This window comes from Muntiacus reevesi, chromosome 3, assembly GCF_963930625.1.
Source record: "Muntiacus reevesi chromosome 3, mMunRee1.1, whole genome shotgun sequence".
In the NCBI taxonomy this organism is placed as follows: Eukaryota; Metazoa; Chordata; class Mammalia; order Artiodactyla; family Cervidae; genus Muntiacus; species Muntiacus reevesi.
Window position 1 is genome coordinate 167,880,817 of NC_089251.1, and position 17,932 is coordinate 167,898,748.

The 17,932-nt window shown below is 43.6% G+C and overlaps 1 protein-coding gene and 1 non-coding gene across 2 annotated transcripts in view; both read right to left on the bottom strand.

The window, feature by feature from the left end:
• TIAM2 (TIAM Rac1 associated GEF 2) overlaps positions 1-17,932 on the bottom strand; it is a 236,261-nt gene that overhangs the window by 165,480 nt on the left and 52,849 nt on the right. The gene's annotated exons all lie outside the window — the stretch shown is intronic.
• Positions 3,746-3,817, bottom strand: TRNAW-CCA (transfer RNA tryptophan (anticodon CCA)). The gene has a single exon. It is a non-coding gene; the product is annotated as a tRNA-Trp (tRNA).

The following is a 17,932-nucleotide window of genomic DNA, read 5'->3' on the forward strand; positions in this document are numbered from 1 at the left end:
AGGAAGCATTACTACACACAAAGCTAGTGGAAGTGATGAAATTCCAGCTAAGCTATTTCAAATCCTAAAAGATGATGCTGCTAAAGTGCTGCATTCAATATGCCAGCACATTTGGAAAACTCAACAGTGGTTAAAGAAGCCAGACCCTCTCCAAGAAAAGAGCTGCATATTTTATAGCCCTATTTATATGACATTCAAAAAAAAAAAATTCTGGAATGAGAATAAAATGTTGCTAGGGAGTAGGGGACCACACAGAGCTTTAGGATGATGAAACTGTTCTTTATATGACACTGGGGTGGTGGACATGTGACCCTATGCATTTGTCAGAACCTAGGCAACTACACCGGGCTTCCCTGGTGGCTCAGATGGTAAAGAATCTGCCTCCAATGCAGGAGACCTGGGTTCAGTCCCTGAGTTGAGAAGACCCCCTGGAGAAGGGAATGGCAACCCACTCGAATATTCTGGCCTGGAGAACTCCATGGACAGAGGAGCCTGGCAGGCTATAGTCCATGGCATCGCAAAGAGTTGGACACGACTGCATGACCTTCAAATACACACATATAACTATACCACAAAGAGTGAAATAAACTCTTATGCAATATTTACAAAAAATCGACCAGGGTATCAGTGGATTTCAGGATGACTTGAAGACTGTAAGAAAGGAATCAATGGGCGACACAACTTCACGGCAGTGGGTGGGGGAAAGGAGCTGATCTAAGTAACTTTGGAGCCTAGTATTCCACCTGACATTATAAGCTAATGGAGAGATTTTTTAAATGTACATAAACACTAAACACTGTATTGTGATTGGTAAATCTGTTGCCCTCAGGAGCACCAGTTGGCAATTCTGCAACTATACATACACCAGGACTGAACAGATTCTCAAATAAACTGTGAATAAGGGAAGCCAGGATTTTCACTGTCAGAAAAAGAAACTAGGAAGAAGAAAAGGGAAAGGAATAAAATGAACCTTGTATTTCTGGATTATAAACATACATAAACAGGTAAACAGACATGAAAACAAACACAGACATGTATAGATTCTGTGATATCAGTATGAACTCATGTTTAAGACAAAGAAATATAGATATCTACATGGATTAGTACATAAGCAATTATTTCCTAGCACTGTTCTTTGAGAATGCCTAAGAATAGTAGTGACATTCCAGTAGCAAGCAGCACACTCAGTACCCAGGTATTGGTTTCCAAATGCCATTCTCAACTAAAGGCTAACTCTGAGCTGAGTAGGGAACGCTGCAGATGAACCTAGCACATCCGATAGTGTCAGAACGCCAAAAGGGAACAGGAGCCAAGCTGAAAGAGTTTTCAGTCACCATATCTGGAACAATTTGAACAGTATAATAATGACAGTATTCAGTTAAAACCCAAAGGATAAAGTAAATGACTATGAGTCCATACTAATATAGTAACTGAATAAACAAACGGAGAAGGAACAAATCTTCCTGACAAAAGAATTGCAAGAATGAGGGATACGGAAAATCATCAACAGTACTGCACGATCATACTGCTCAGGTTAGACAAATACTAAAAGCAGCAGGCAGTAAGTGAAGCTATAGAGAAACAGATATTTTGCAATGCTTCAAAGTGTATCACCCCAAATTTATTAAACACTGTGTTAAGTTTCAGATATGACAACAAATTATTTGATGCCCCTCCCTCCAGAAGGTGGAGCTAAATCCCCTCCCCTTGACAGAAGCTGGACATGATTACTTGCTTCTAACAGAATACAGAAAGTAAAAAGTAGTTATTACACTATGGAGAAAGCTGGCTGACATGACTTTAACCAAGTGATCGAAATATAAGTCACATTGACATCATGTGTCCCTAAAATGACGCAAAGAAAATGGAGCAGCACGTTTATGCTATTCTGCCCCAAATCCATGACCTCAGTTTAATATGAAAAAAACAAAATAAGGCCAACACAAAATGAAGGAGGTTCCATGAGATTCCTGGGCATTACTCACCAAAAATGTCAAGGTCACCAAAAAAACAAGGAAAGCCCAAGAAATAGTCATAGACTGGGGAACAGTAAGAAACATGACAACTAAATGGAAGGTACAATCATGAACTGGATCTTGGAAAAGAAAACAAGTATCAGTGGGAAAATGTCTCTCATTTAACTATAGTACTGTATCAATGTTAATTTCAGAGCATGGCTGCCTGAAATATCTTCTTCCTTTCGTTTTTGCATGCGAGTGTGAGTGAGTTTGTGTTGCAGAGAAGAAGCCAGTTCTGACTCCATGTTGGAACTGTTTGACTTGTTTTCGTTGCTTTTGCCATTATGATCATACAGAAGGGCCAGCCTCAGAGAATCCTGCCCCTCTGCCTGTTAAACTAAAAGTGCCTTTGTTCAGAAACCTGTCCACTGGAGATGGCAGGAAGAAATTAACACATCCCTGCCTGAGGCTTGCCATTCTAGGAGATGTTTGCAAGGTTAATGGCCTTTGCTTCCTCACCTCCCCTGCCCCCCATCTCTGATCTGTAAAGGAACCTGGCATCCCGACCCTGAGAAGATGGTTATTTTGAGGTGTTCGCCTGCCATCATCTTCTCAGTCAGTCAGTTCCCCGAATGAAGTCTTTTCCTTGACTCAACTCATTGTCTCAGATTCATTGGCCTCCTTTGGGGCGAGCAGAGAGAGCTTGGACTTGGAAACAAAAGTCGCTCAGTTGTGTCTGACTATTTGCAACCCCATGGACTGTAACCATCCAAGATCATCTGTCCGTGGATTCTCCAGGCAAAAATACTGGAGTGGTTAGCCATTCTCTAGGCAAAACTATTGGAGTGGTTGTGCACACTGGTAAAATAGAACTAGGACAATAAATTGTTTGAGGACTTAATGAAATAGTATACATAAGGTGATTAGCTTAGTGCTTGCATAGAGTATGTTTTCAGTAACAATATCAACTGCTGTCACTTTTATCAATGTCAATGACTAAGACTTTTATTTCAAGGATCTGTATAGTGCCTAGGTGATTTTTTTCCCCACATGATTATTTATTAATTAGAATATACTTAATTATTTTCTAAGTTATGGTTTTTCCAGTAGTCATTCATGTATAGATGTGAGAGTTGGACCACAAAGAAAGCTGAAAGCCAAAAATTGATGCTTTTGAACTGCGATGTTGGAGGAGACTCTTAAGAGTCCTGTGGACTGCAAGGAGATCAAACCAGTCCATCCTAAAGGAAATCACTCCTGAATATTCATTGGAAGGACTGATGCTAACGCTGAAACTCCAAGACTTTGACCACCTGATGCGAAGGAATGACTCATTGGAAAAGACCCTGATGTTGGGAAAGAATGAAGGCAGGAGGAGAAGGGGACGACAGAGGATCAGACGGTTGGATGGCATCACAGACTCGATAGACATGAGTTTAAGCAAGCTCTGGGAGTTGGTGATGGACAGGGAAGGCTAGCATGCTGCAGTCCATAGGGTCACAAAGAGTCGACACGACTGAGCGACTGCACTGAACCAAAGTTAATAATTACTTATTAACACTAATAAACATTTATGCAATATCTATTTCACATATTAACAGCCTTTATCTTCAAGGGTTTTACAGGCTAGAATTGCTTCTCTGAAAAGTGAAAAGTAAAAGTGAAGTCGCTCAGTCGTGTCCAACTCTTTGCGACCCCATGGACTGTAGCCTACCAGGCTCCTCTGTCCATGGGATTCTCCAGGCAAGAATACTGGAGTGGATTACCATTTCCTTCTCCAGGGGATCTTCCCAACCCAGGGATCGAACCCGGGTCTCCCGCATTGGAGGCAGACGCTTTAACCTCTGAGCCACTAGGGAAGCCCTGGCTACACATTAAAATCACCTGGGGGAATTTTAACAATATATTAATACCCAAGTCCTACACTCAGGAATTCTATCTTAGCTGGTCTGAAATGGGACAAGTTGAAAAACTAATCTAGTTGGAGGAACAGAACATATACTTTAAAATACATACAAAGAAGTAATAGTACCCCAGTAGCAGTACATACACCTAGCATCCAGATCTTAATTTCTAATGCCAAGAAACCAGGGCTTCTTAGAGAAATGGCCAATTCTAGATCTGGTACAAGGAAAATTCACCATGATGAGGGTGTGTCATAGGGATATAAGAGCCCACTAAAAGCGTTTCCAACGGCCACATCTGGAACAATTTAAGCAACAAAATAAAGTAGTATTGGATTATAACCTAAAATATGAAATAAATATCCATGAATCCATACTGATATAAATGATTGAATGAATAAGTAAATGTAAGAGAACAGACACTCTCCCATGCAGAATTAAAAGAATTTATGTAGATCCTTTGACCCCAAGGAAGTGGAGCATAACTCCCACTCTTGAAGGCAGGGCTGTGTAAAATGACTTTCTTCCATAGAGTATAGTTTGAAAAGAGAGAGAAAAGGAGTAACTTTCCAGTGGAGAAACCTGCCAAATACTCCTTCAAGCCAGAAGGCCAAGGTTAACAATAACAGTGAAAAGTCATATTGATAGTACGTAAAATAGCATGTGATAATTATGGCCTCTTATCTCTGTAATCTTCTTCTCCAAAACACATTAACCCAATCTAATCAGAAAATTAAGAACCATTTTATAACACATCTGACTAGTACTCCTCAAAACTGTCAAAGCCATTGAAAACAAGTCAAGTCAGAAAAACTGTCACAGCTAAGAGGAGGCTAATAAGATGCGATGACAGAAACGTAAAGTGGGATCCTATGTGGGATCCTAAAATAGAAAAAGGACATTAGGGAAAAACAGGAACTCTGACTGGGGGGAGTGGTGTCAGCAATGTATCAATATCAATATTGTTTCATTAGTTATAAAAAAAAAAATACACCATAATAGTGAACGGTGTTGAAAATGGGTGTGAGATATACAGGAACTCTCTGTACCATCTTTGGAATAATTCTGTAAATCTAAAACTGTTCTATAACAAAAAGTATATTAAAAGAAAATGAAAGCCGATCAAGAGGTGAGGGGATGGTATCTTGACACTGTCGTTAAAGCTCAAAGAAATGGAAGAGTCATGAAAATTTCAGAAAAGGGCAGGACTGAGATATAGGGAAAGGCAGGTATGAACAAAATCTCTGAAGTCCCAGGACCCAGGAAAGCAGTAACATGGAGCTCCATCAGAACTAGTCAGGGCATACAGGGAAAATCCAAAAGATTGTTTGACTCAATAATTGGTGAAATAAAGACAGTGGAAGAACACAGTTCGTTCTGATTGACTTTTACGGCCATACAGGCTCAATTCTCCACCATTTTCTCTCTAACGGGTTCATTCATTAGCAACCCAAAATTTTCTGTCTCCTTACACAATGATTTTTCTCAAATTTGCAAATTCGATCCTTGATTGGAGAACTAAGATCCAGCATGGCCAAAAACACCAAAAAAAAGTTGTAAGAATAGTTAAAGAACTCCCACACACCCCTCATCCAGATACCCAGTTTCTTCAAGTACCATCATTTTACCATTTTTGTGTTCTCTCTCCCTCTTTGAATGCAAGCTTCAGAGTAGTATCTTGATAAATATACTGTATTCTCATCAACTGAACTTTCTAAGTGTAAACAGTATCTCCTTAAAGTTTCAGTACTTTGGATGCCTTATGTCATGGTAACAACCCATTTTCATTATACCATAAAAGGTACAGAAGATTAAAATGAATTTGAATATCAGGATAGTCTCGACTCTATTCTGACAGATACTAAGTTTATAAGAGCCAACAAACATAGTCCCTCACTTAACGAAACTTACAGACTATTTTCCTAAGATTGACTTTTGTCATAGAATTTGTGGCCAGGCAGATCATGGAGAATAGAGACAGTCCCATGTTGCATATCACACAATCAATTCCATAATCCTTCAAAAATTTAAAATCTGTTTAGTGGAGTCAGGAGACAGAGTATGTAAAAGTTCTATCTATGACTAATCAATAAATCAAGTAGCTTGTGTATCACTGCAAATGGCATGTTAATGTGAAATGTTGTCTTGTAACATAAGTCAATCACCAGTATTATTTTTAATGGTACAAGTCACCATAATAGACGGAGGGGTTTAAACCACATCCTGCATCTGTGTGCATCTTAGTTTTTCATGTAGAGGAGCACTGATCTTCCCCCACACACCTCCTCCCCTCGTCCCACCTATCTCTCCTTCCTCCCACGGGAGCCACAGGTAACAAGGTAAAAAACTAAATCCACTTTCCATGGCGGCAACTGCTAAATAAGCTGTGAGAACTACACCTTTAAATAGAACAGTAGGGGGGAAACTGCCACCTCATTTTAAATCGCTTTGTGAAAGTCTCTGAAAGAGGTAAGATTTCAGAAAACATCTGATCAAAAAGACCCATCGCTGAAAAGAGGGCTTCCTGGGCCAAGAACACCTTGCAGGAGCCATCCAGGAAACAATGGTTTAGTAGAAAGAGCCTGTGCTTTGGAACCAAGGGACTCTGGTCTCCTTCCTGGCTTACTGGTTACCAACAGCGCATTTCTGCCCTTGGGCAAGTTCCTGGGATGCTTTCTTTCCCCGAGTGAAATAAATGTGGAGAATAAAACCTAACTTGAATTGGTAAAAAGATGAAAAATAGCAAACCAGCACATAGCACGTGCTCCCACCAGGACCAGTAGAGGGGTCCCGACGGGGTCTCCTCCAGGGGGCACCGAGCCTCTAGACCGCTCTCGCTTCTGGTTGGGTATCTGTACCCTCGCCGGGGTCTTCCGTCCAAGCTGTGTCTTTGAATCCAAAATCCCCAGTTTTCTTATTCTCCAGTGGAGACCATTTGCTTCAGTTACAGAGAATGAAGCAGTACGTTGAGAAAGTGTAAAATTACTAAAACTACCAAAAACAACTTCAGTTCAGTCACTCAGTCGTGTCCAACTCTATGCGATCCCATGGACTGCAGCACGCCAGGCTTCCCTGTCCATCACCAACTCCCAGAGCTTGCTCAAACTCATGTCCATCACATCGGTGATGCCATCCAACCATCTCATCCTCCGTCGTCCCCTTCTCCTCCAGCCTTCAATCTTTCCCAGCATCAGGGTCTTTTCCAATTGAGTCGGTTCTTTGAATCAGGTGGCCAAAGTACTGGAGTTTCAGCTTCAGCATCAGTCCTTCCAATGAATATTCAGGACTGATTTCCTTTAAGATTGACTGGTTGGATCTCCTTGCAGTCCAAGGGACTCTCAAGAGTCTTCTCCAACACCACAGTTTAAAAAACAACTTAGCTTTGGCCTAAATCAAACACTCATCATAGTGTCATTTCTCTTATCATGATATATATTTAAAACAAATATTTTCCTATAACTACCACATAATTTTCTAACAAACCAGACTTTTTGTAATTTAAGAAAAAAACTGAAAGTATCTTGTTTGTCCCGAAATCAATCTTTCAAATTTCCTTTCCAAACATATGTTTATACCAGATTTTTTAAATTCATGTTGTTTTTTAAGGACAATTATTGCTTCAAATGAGAACTATTCTGATCAGTGCACCAATGATAAAGCTGAAGGTTAGAACAGGCGGTTAAAACGTACACTCAGAACAAGGTTGGCTGCTGCCAACACAACAGATATGCCAAGACTCAGCTGCAAGTAAAGTCAGACGAACTTTCCAGCCACAGACAAATCTAACAGTAATTATGGCACTAATGACTCGTCGCTAATGAGCAAGCTTGGCAACTGAAGTAGGTGTAAATCAGGGAAACACACAGACTAAACAAAGCCATTTCCCATTATCTTTTTGATTTCTTTTTTAAGAGTTCGACAAAATCTAGGTATGAAATGAACTTCCTGAAAACACACTCCCTTCCCAGACTCCACCCTGGGAACCTCTCTCTGGGTTCCCCGGGCAGAAAAGCACCCCTGGCCTCCAAGGCCAGGGTCTCCGAGGTCAAGGTGATAAAAGACCCCGTCTGGAGTTCACAGGTGTGTCTGGGGCTCAAACAAGGCGCCGGGGGCCCTCTCAATGAGTGGATGGAGCATTTCAAGAGCGCTTTCTGTTCAAGCATGCCCCACGCTTGTTTGCACCATTTATATCATCTTGTAAAAATACTCCGGAGCAATACAGCTAAAGTCTCCCACAGCCCTCACGCTACCTTCCCAGAGACATGCAGGCCTTCCAGGCTCCCTTGCGGCTCTGGTTCCCGCCTCTGACCCCGCCTCACGGTGCTGTTTTCTGACCCCCTTATCCCAAACTCATCTGTGCTCACATCCTCCCTTCTCCTACTTCTTCCTCCTCCCGTCTGGGCCCCACTTTTTTCCTCGCAGCCTTGTTCATTCATGTGCTCTCTTCTTCTCTGTGCATGATCTGCTCCAACAATCTCTCTCATCACAACGAACAGCAGGAAACCACAGATATCAAAATTAGTTTTTAATTTACTTGGCTGGGTCGGGTCTCAGTTGCAGCACTTGGGATCTCCGTTTGCAGAGCATGGACTCTCACTGCGGCGCTGGGCTTAGATGCTTCTCCACACGTGGGATCTTAGTTCCCCGACCGGGGATCAAACCTGCGTCCTCTGCTCTGCAAGGTCACTTCTTAACCACTGGACCACCAGGGAAGTCCCCCCAGTGAGAATTTTTCAAGCATGCCAGCTTAGCCCACCTAATGCCAATGTCTACCGCCCAGTTCTATGTGACTCAACTGGCACATCTGTTGGTCGCTTCTGTTTCCCTCGCTGCCTGAACGAGAAAGCGCCAAGAGCATCTGTGTCCTGACACCCCTCTCTGCCTTACAAGGCAAAGTGCTTTCCTTCACTGTCCACACCCTTTACCCCGTGTGTTTCCAATCACTGGGCCTCTGGGGTCAGGCTGAAAAGATAGAAAAGGAGGAGCAGCATGAGGTGAGGTGGTTGGGATCTCTTGTCCTCACGAAGCTCAAGTTGGAGGGGGTCGCAGAAAGATCTTTGGGGGCTGGACAGCCACTGACTGCGGCCTCCTGGGTGAACCTGGGACAAGGAACCGCTCAGAAGGACAAACGGCACAGGGAGGGGGCGGATGGGTGACAAAGGAGAGGAGAACCTGGGTATCCCGACCCCAGACCAATCGGGAGCTCAGCATCCCCGCCAGTCTCCCCATCTCCCCTGCTCACCCCACGTCCTCACAAGCCTGACCAGAAAATCTCTCTCGAGAAGCATCTCATAGACCCCTATAAGTCCCAGAGCTACCACCAGCTCATGTTGCGTTTCCAACACGAATAAGCCATAGTAACAAATCCAAAGGCCAGTGGCAATGAAGGCAGGGCTAGTGGGGGGTTGGGGGGACTGCCACACAGAAGAGGGGACTGTCCTGAAGAGTCAGAGTCCACACATCCCCACCTCCACCCCAGAGAGACATGGGGTTTCCGGGGGAAGCTCTGAGAAGAGCAGAAACCCTGGAGAACAATGTGTGAGCCAATTCCTCGACTCACATTCTCCAGGCCCGTCTACCTTGCAGTTCTAGACTGCAGAGAGGGCAAAGAGCCCTCCCTCCTTGCAGACTAGAGCAAGGAGAAATTGCTGGGCTTCAGGCTTCTCTGAAAGCTGAGGGAGCTGGATTAGAGCAGCGAGACCTGCACAGCACCATCACCCCGGGGAGCCCCCCCACCACCACTTTGAGATCCACCTCCAGAGACTCCATCTAGCCGGCCAGGGACGAGCCCAATGGAATCTTCATTTTAAATTCTCCAGGTGGCTCTCTTGTGCTGCCAGTGCTGAGACCACTGGACGAGAAGGTCTCTAAAAGCCCCTCCAGCTCTATGAAGGCAGCAGAGGGCGTGCGGAGAGCAGTCAGCAGAACCTGGTTTTAAACCCACTTTCTGTCCCTTCTTGTCCACATGACTCTGGGTAGGTCTCTCTCTCTCCTGCCAGAGTCACGCCTTCATCATCTGATCATGTAGATGACAGTGCTTCCCCCATAATGTTATGAGGTGGAAATAAAATCATGCAGGGGAAGAACCCAGATACAATCACTGGTGTTTAATATAGCTACAGGATGAGTGAGCTAAAAACGTCAGAGACATCCTTAAGTCTTAGTCATGTCCGATTCTTTGTAACCCCATGGACTGTAGCCCACCAGGCTCCTCTGACCATGGGATTCTCCAGGCAAGAATACTGGAGTGGGTTGCCATGCCCTCCTCCAGGGGATCTTCCCAATTCAGGGATGGAAGCCAGGTCTCCTGCATTGCAGACAGATTCTTTACCATCTGAGCCACCAGGGAAGTCCTACATCCTTAAGTTCCCCACTAACATAGGATGACAAGTGGGATCCTGCCTGCATTCAACCCTGCTAAGGAGGCAGTTGCTAGAGGCCCAAGTGCCAAGTGGACCAAGCCCTGGAGGGCAGGGGGAAGGGGGCCGGGCAACTGCCCGTAACAGGACGGGTGGGGGAATCACAGGAAAAGGCTTTCCTCTCCCTCAATGAACAAATGCTGCAGATAAAAAGTTAGGGAAAAAAGAAACAGAATAAAGCTGTAAATGCTGGCTTCTGGCCAATCTGCCAGGGTGAGTGAACTAATTCTCATACAAAACTGTTTCAACCCAGTCTATTTGTTAATTTGTTTCAAAGCAAGCCACTTTTTTTTTCCCCCTCTCACTCTAAAAATAAAGTTTCCAAACTGCCCTAATTGGAACTAACATCACACAGGCAACATGGATCTGTCTCAGATGAAGAAGGGAAAAGTGTGAAGTTAATTTTAAAACCAACCTTATTGTTCTTACTTTCACTGCAGGGTTACAAGAATTTATGATAGCATGCAGGGGGCCCTCTGGGGCTCCTAGGTACAAAGCCTTCCTGTGTCCCTCATTTCTTTGATCATAGGGAACAGCCTTCACTCAGACTTCATGACCTACCCTGAGTTCCAATGGGCAGATTCAAGCAGTTGTTAATTAGGGAAGGGAGGGAATGTGAGAAGAGGGTGAAACAGTCAAGAACTGCCTTTATCTTTGAGCTGTTTTGCACATGCTGAAACCCCTCCAAGTGGGAGACGTTAACAATTAACTTAATGATGGTAAGCTGCCCACAAGCGTGGAGACCCCAGACCAGTTGGACCTGAAGGCTGATGATGCTGACTCCGACTTAACCTCCTCACCAACCCAGCAGAAGAATGTCCACCAGCTGATCACCCTCTCTTTGAACAATTACCATAAAACTTCTTGCTGTCTTCTCCATGTTGGGACAAGTGGTTTTAAGGGGATAGCCCACTGGGGCCCCCTTTGCTTGGCAAAGTGCTAAAGCTACCCTTTTCTGCTTCGCTCAAAAACTCCATCTCCACTATTTGATTCGGCACCAGTATACAAAGGAGCTGAATTTTCAGCATCATTTAGATAAGAGAATGCCTACGTACCAACTATTTGGTAGTAATGAAGCTCATACATTTTAGGCACGCATATGAAAACAGTCACGACCAAAGCTGTGAAATGAACATTCAAACTACTTTTTAGCTGGCATTATTTCTTTTAAAAATTCTTCCTTTTTTCCTTGATCACACTAAAACTCAGAATAGGGAATTCCCTGGTGGTCCAGTGGTTAGGACTCTGTACTTTCATTGCCAAGAGCCCAGGTTTAATCTTTGGTCAGGGAGCTAAGATTCCCCTAAGCCAGGAGGCATGACCAAAACAAACAAAAACACTCAGAACAATACAAAATTCCTCTTTGTTTTACAAATTCTCAATACCACTTTTTTCAACCACACCCTTTTCTTTGGAATACCAGGATAAAGCCAAAAATAATCTGGCTGCATTCAAACCCACGGAAAGGATGGCTATTCTCAACAGATTTGGAGCTCCTCCTCCCTTCATCTTTTCTGAGACCAAAATAAGCAAAGCAGCCTTCGATTCACCACTAACATGAAGTTTTATAAAGTTTCCCCGAAGTCTCTGGGGAAGGGGAGGGACGATTTCTTGCGAACAGTTTTCTGTTATTCAAAAGGCCGGAAACAGTATAAAAGCCCCACTCGAATGATAATTGGGTTTGATTGATTTAGAGACCTTGTTTTTCACCTTTAATTTCAGATTCAAATTCCAGCTTTGTCTAAGAAGTGCAAATGAATCTGGCAAATCCATCCCAGCACCCAACTGGCATTGGGACAATGAGCAATCTGGACACTGAAATCTACATCTGAAAATCAGGGATCTGGCCAAGTTGAGAAGCCTGAATGGCGGTTGCCCTCACCCTTGTTTGGCAGTACAAGGTCTGCACTCCCTCAGGATAATGCGTCCTGCCACAAAAGAAAGTGTGAAGCATGCTGTGATTTTTTTGCCTTCATTGTCACTTTTCTGATATGGAATAAACTCATATCCTTTTACTTCTGAAAGGTCCATTTCTCCTACAAAAAGAAGAAATTAGGCTATTATGAAGGTGATACAACTCAACAAGAAACAACTCAGGACCCACTCTGCCTTCTGCTGCACAATGTTAAGCCTCATTAAATGTCTTCTCGCCTGACATTTGTACAAGTTGCTTCCAAGGAGTCCATCTGGTCACTTAAGCCCTGATTTCAATGACAAAGACTCCTAACAGCTTCATTAAAGGCCTGAGTGGCACTGAGGAATTCCCAGAGGTAATGAGATTCTTCTAATCTCTGATTGATGAAGTATTTATCTAAGTCTGAAACAGATATGAAGACTAATCAGAGTGGGGTGGAGATGAGAAAGTAATTAGCCAAAGAAGAGTATGCATCTTTTTTGACACAAGACTACCTCAAGGTCATAATTATCATGGAAATTTTATACAATTCCTCGGAAAGTGCCTCTAAAATTTTATCAGGCAACAGTCTAGGCGAGAAATTCAAAGTTAATTGATTTTGGTCAAAGGTCACTTTGTCATGTTAAATTACAGTAGAAACCATCATCTGGGAAGATGGTTAAAGTAAATGTGGACCAGAGTGAGTTTAAATGGAATAAACCATTTTCCATCCCTAGGGACTTCCTAATTACTTGTCCATCTTCTGGATGTGATACGTCTAGCCAAATCTTTTTGCTTCCGAGGATAAAGGTCAGAGGAGGTAAGCAGTTTGCTCTGGACACTCCCTACTCTATTCCTCAACAAAGACAAGTTACATTAAACTAATGATGCTTAAGTTTCAGGGCTCCTTCTAAAACCCTGGGCTGGGCCCCAACACATGTTTATGAGTAGTCTTGTATGAGTTTCGGAAGAAAGATCTTTTCATCTTCTTTTTTAAGGAGAACCCCAAATTGTATGAGCTTGACATCCAACAAAACCTAGATTCTCCTAGACCTATACCCCTCTCTTCAGTCTTCACCTCATTATCCAACAGCTTCTGCAAATGTCAGAGACAAAAAAAAAGCACACTACTCAGGACTCCACTATGGCTGTCAGGATTTCACCTTCCAGACATGGCCCAGGCAAGACTTCAAGGACAGTCTTATTTCTCAGATAGGGAGGAGGGCAGAGAAAAGAGGGACACTTGGTTATTGCTAAAGCAGATGAAAACAAAATTCTGGTGATCTCAACTTTCTCATAGAACTGACCAGAACATTACTCTTAAATTGAAAACTCAGTATATATCAGTTTAACTCCCCATGGTAAACAGTGTACAGTGGGACATGGCTTTTTTTTTTTTTAATGAATTTTTTAAATGGTGGTAAATCATACACAACATAAAAATTGCCATTTTAACCATTATTAAAATACAGCTTAATGGCATTAAGCACATGTACCCTGTTGAGCAATCGTCACCACCAACTGTTTCCAAAACTCACTTCATCTTACTAACTTTTGGGGCCAACCCAATACTTTCTGTCTCTATGAATCTGACAACTCTAGGTACCTCATGGGGCTTCCCAGGGGGCCCAGTGGTAAAGAATCCAACTGCCAAGGCAGGAAACACAGATCTGATCCCTGGTTGGGGAGATCCCCTGGGAAAGGAAATGGCAACCCACTCCAGCATTCTTGCCTGGAGAATCCCATGGACAGAGGAGCCCAGTAGGCTACAGTCCACGAGGTTGCAGAGTCACGACTGCGTGACTTAGCACGCATGCATGCACAAACATACAAGTGTGTGAAATTAAACAGTATCCGCCTTCTTGTGACTGGTTTATTTCACTGAGCATAATGTTTTCAAGGTGCATGCATATTATAGCAAATGTCAGAATTTCCTTCTTTTTTAAGGTGGAATAAAATTCCATTGCCTGCATACACCACATGTTGTTTATTCATTTACCTGCCCATGGACAGTTGGTTTGCTTCTACCTTTCAGCTGTTGTGAATAACACTGCTATGAATGTGGTCACACAAATACTTGTCTGAATCCCTACTTTCAAGTCTTTTGGGCATATACTGAGAAGTGGAGTTGCTGGATTATATAGTAATTCTACTCCACAGTAAAGCTACTCTATAGCAACTGCATCGTTTTACGTTCCCAGCAACAGTGTACAAGGATACCAAATTCTCCACATCTTCACCAACACTTACTATTTTCTGGCTTTCTAGTTTTGGTTTGGGGGGATTTTTTTTGTTATTACTATCCTGATGGGTGTGAAGAGGTACCTCATTCGCATTTCCCTAATAACTAGTGATGCTGAGCATCTTTTTATGTGCTCAGTGGCCATGTGCCCATCCTTGAGTCCTCTGTACAGTTGCTGTTCAGTCACTAAGTTGTGTTGCACTCTTTGCGACCCCATGGACTGCAGTACGCCAGCCCTGTCCTTCACTCTCTCCTCGAATTTGCTCAAATTCATGTCCGCTGAGTGGTGATGCTATCTAACCATCTCATCCTCTGCTCCCCTCTTTTCTTTTTGTCTTCAATCTTTCCTGGAGGAGGGAATGGCAGACCACTCCAGCATTCTTGCCTACCTTCCCCACCATCCCGCTGCCACCACCCCATCAAGACCAAGATAGATTACATCTTCCTAGAAACTACTTAAGTTATCACCAACAGAATGCTGGTAGAAATATGAACAATAAAAGGCATTCTGATGTGGTCTCAGAGATGAGGAAAAGACAATCCTTATCATAAATTGACAAAGAACTTGGATAAACTGTGCTGCCATTCCAGTGTTTTATGGTTGAATTTGGGAGCAACAAAATTGGACATTTAGCTGGAGTGATTTCTAAGTAAATGATGAAGGTGCATCTTGACTGCTCCTGGTGGTTTACAATAAAATACAAGAGGGAAAAAAGACTTCCATGTTTACCATGGAATCATTTAAGAATAAAAGGAAGAATTTATAGAGATGGAAAATTCTCAGCCTATCAGTGTATTTTATTTATTATTTATTTGACTGCACTGGGTCTTAGTTGAGGCATGTAGAATCCTTTTCTGGTTGTACCATCTTATTGCAGCATATGAGATCTAGTTCCCTAACCAGTGATCAAAACCTGGGCTTTCTGCATTGGCGGAATCTTCGCCACTGGACCATCAGGGAAGGACATGCACTCATCTTCTCCTGCAAGAATGCCAAAATCACAACTAGCTGCTAAACAACCATCAACAGGAGCATGTTGGAACCCACCAACAAAAAGAGACCCCACGTCCAAGGACAGAGCAGAAGCCACAACGAGGTGGCAGGAGGGGCAAGATCACGTTAAAATCAAATCCCAAACCCGCTGGGTGGGTGAGCCACAAACGGGAGAACAAGAAAAGCAAAGAAGTTCTCACACTGTTGCAAACATTCTAGGCCCCACATGAGACTTCCCAACCTGGGGATTCGGAAAAGGGACTGGGAATCCCAAGGGAATCTTACTTTGAAGGCCAGCAGGATTTGATTACAGAACTTCCACAGGACTGGGGGAAACAGATTCTTGGAAGGCACAAACAAAGCCTCTCTCAGTCTATCTATACTGCAGTGAGAACTCTGAGGGAGGGTCAAGTTACCTTTTGATAAGGAGATTGTAGTATCGACCCTATCAAGACAGTGGAAGGACAACCTCAAACACAGCTCAGAGATCACCAGGACCTGTGATCAGCACAGGTCCTACAAGCAAGGGCCCAGGGTGGGAGAGGAAAACATGGTCTCCTCCACCTATGGGGGCTTCCCAGAAGATGCCTTGGTAAAGAATTTGCCTACCAATGCAGAAGATACAAAAGACATGAGTTCAATCCCTGTGTCGGGAAGATCCCCTGGAGGAGGAAATGGCAACCCACTCCAGTATACTTGCCTGGGAAATCCCATAGACAGAGATGGGCTGCAGTCCATGGGGTCACAAAGAGTCAGACATGACCGAGCACACATGCATACCATATATACCTCCACCTATATATCCAGGGACAGGGCTGACTAGAGCCATGGGGCAGCTATCTCAGACCAGGAGAGCTGTGGGCATGAGTCTCCAGCACAGGAGAGCCTTAGATCCCTAGCAGAGAGCCACCTCGGGGGCAGAGAATCCCACAAGAGAGGGGCTCCAACAGACAGCCACTGCAGAGCCAACTTGCCAAGCCAGACCTGGAAGGCAGAGCATCAAGTCAAAGAGGATTACTCCCCAGCCTTCAGGCTGAATGTTGTTATAACATGATGACATGGGACTTGTTACCCTTTTCTTCTTTCCTGTTTCTCCTTTAGAACGGGAATGTCTACCCTTTGCCTGTGCCACCATTATGTCTGAAAAACACATAATTCATTCGGTTTCACAGGCTCACAGCTGAAGAGGAATTGCCTCTGCATGAAATGGTACCTTGAGTCTCAGTTGTATCTGATTTACATGCTGTTTAGATGAGATTTTGGACTTAGACTTTAAAGCTGACGCTGCAAACAGTGAAACCTTCAGGAACTGTTGGGATGAATGAGTATAATATGTGGACAAGAAGGACATGACTTTGGGGGGAGGGGGGAGGGCAAATTTATGAATGAATATTTGAGGGTCCCCCAACTCATATGTTGAAATCCTAACCTTAAGATGACAGTATTAGAAAGCTGGGCCTTTGACATGTGGATAGGTGATGAGGATGGAACCCTTACAGATGGAATAAGTACACTCATAAAAGTTCAGAGAACTCTCACCCTCACATGAGGACAGTGAGGAGACAGCTGTCTATGGACCAGGAAGCAGGCTCTCACCAGACTCGGAATCTGCCAGTGCTTTGATTTTCTACCTCCAGGCCTTTGGAGCTTTATGAAATAAATGTTTAGGTCACCTAGTTATGGCCTTTTGGTCACAGTCCAAACTAAGACATCATCTACTATTGCTCCCTGGAGCTCTTCATCTCATTCTTCCCAAGCCTTTCTCCAATGAAGGACTGTCCTAAGCTCCACGCCCAGCCTGGACAACCTCCACCTGGGTTCACAGACAAAAAGCCAAGAAATGACCATTAGACCCACTTAGAAGCAGCATCATGAAGGGTTTTCCAGAAAACAGAATGGAAATTTTAATAAAGCAAGACAGCTCAGGCATCAAAATCAAGGCTTTTTCATCAAGAGAAAGTAACTACATAACCTACAGAAATACCAGTAACGGTGCTCTGTTCCAATCTCATCACAGTCCGGGGTCAGAGGCACCTCTAGTGAAGCGCAGGCCGCCACACACAGCCCAGCAGGAGGTCCTCACCTCCAGGACCAGTCCAGGAGGGAACTGCAGAGGGAGGTGACAGAACAGACAAGAACCTTCTCGTCACCTTATGCCCACTTCATACTCTCTAATCCTTCCACGTGGAGTCAGGGGGGTTCAGAAGAAGCAATGCCCCTGAGTCGTAGATGGGGTGACCCGGGGTGCACGGTGGCTTGGCTGCCTTTGGGCATCACTAAGCCCAGGAGAATCTACATCCAATTTCCCCCAGTCACCTATAGCCGAGAACAGTGTTCATCCCCAAATCAGCTGCAATCAAACTTCTAAGTATTTTTTGAGGAAAAAAAACTTACTGTTCTGGGTGCTACAGGGTATGAGAGTGATTTATGACATCTGCTTCCCATGAGCTTATATTTCAGATAGGAAGATTATACATATATTATCTGTAGTGTACTTCCGTAGTAGAAGATTATACATAAA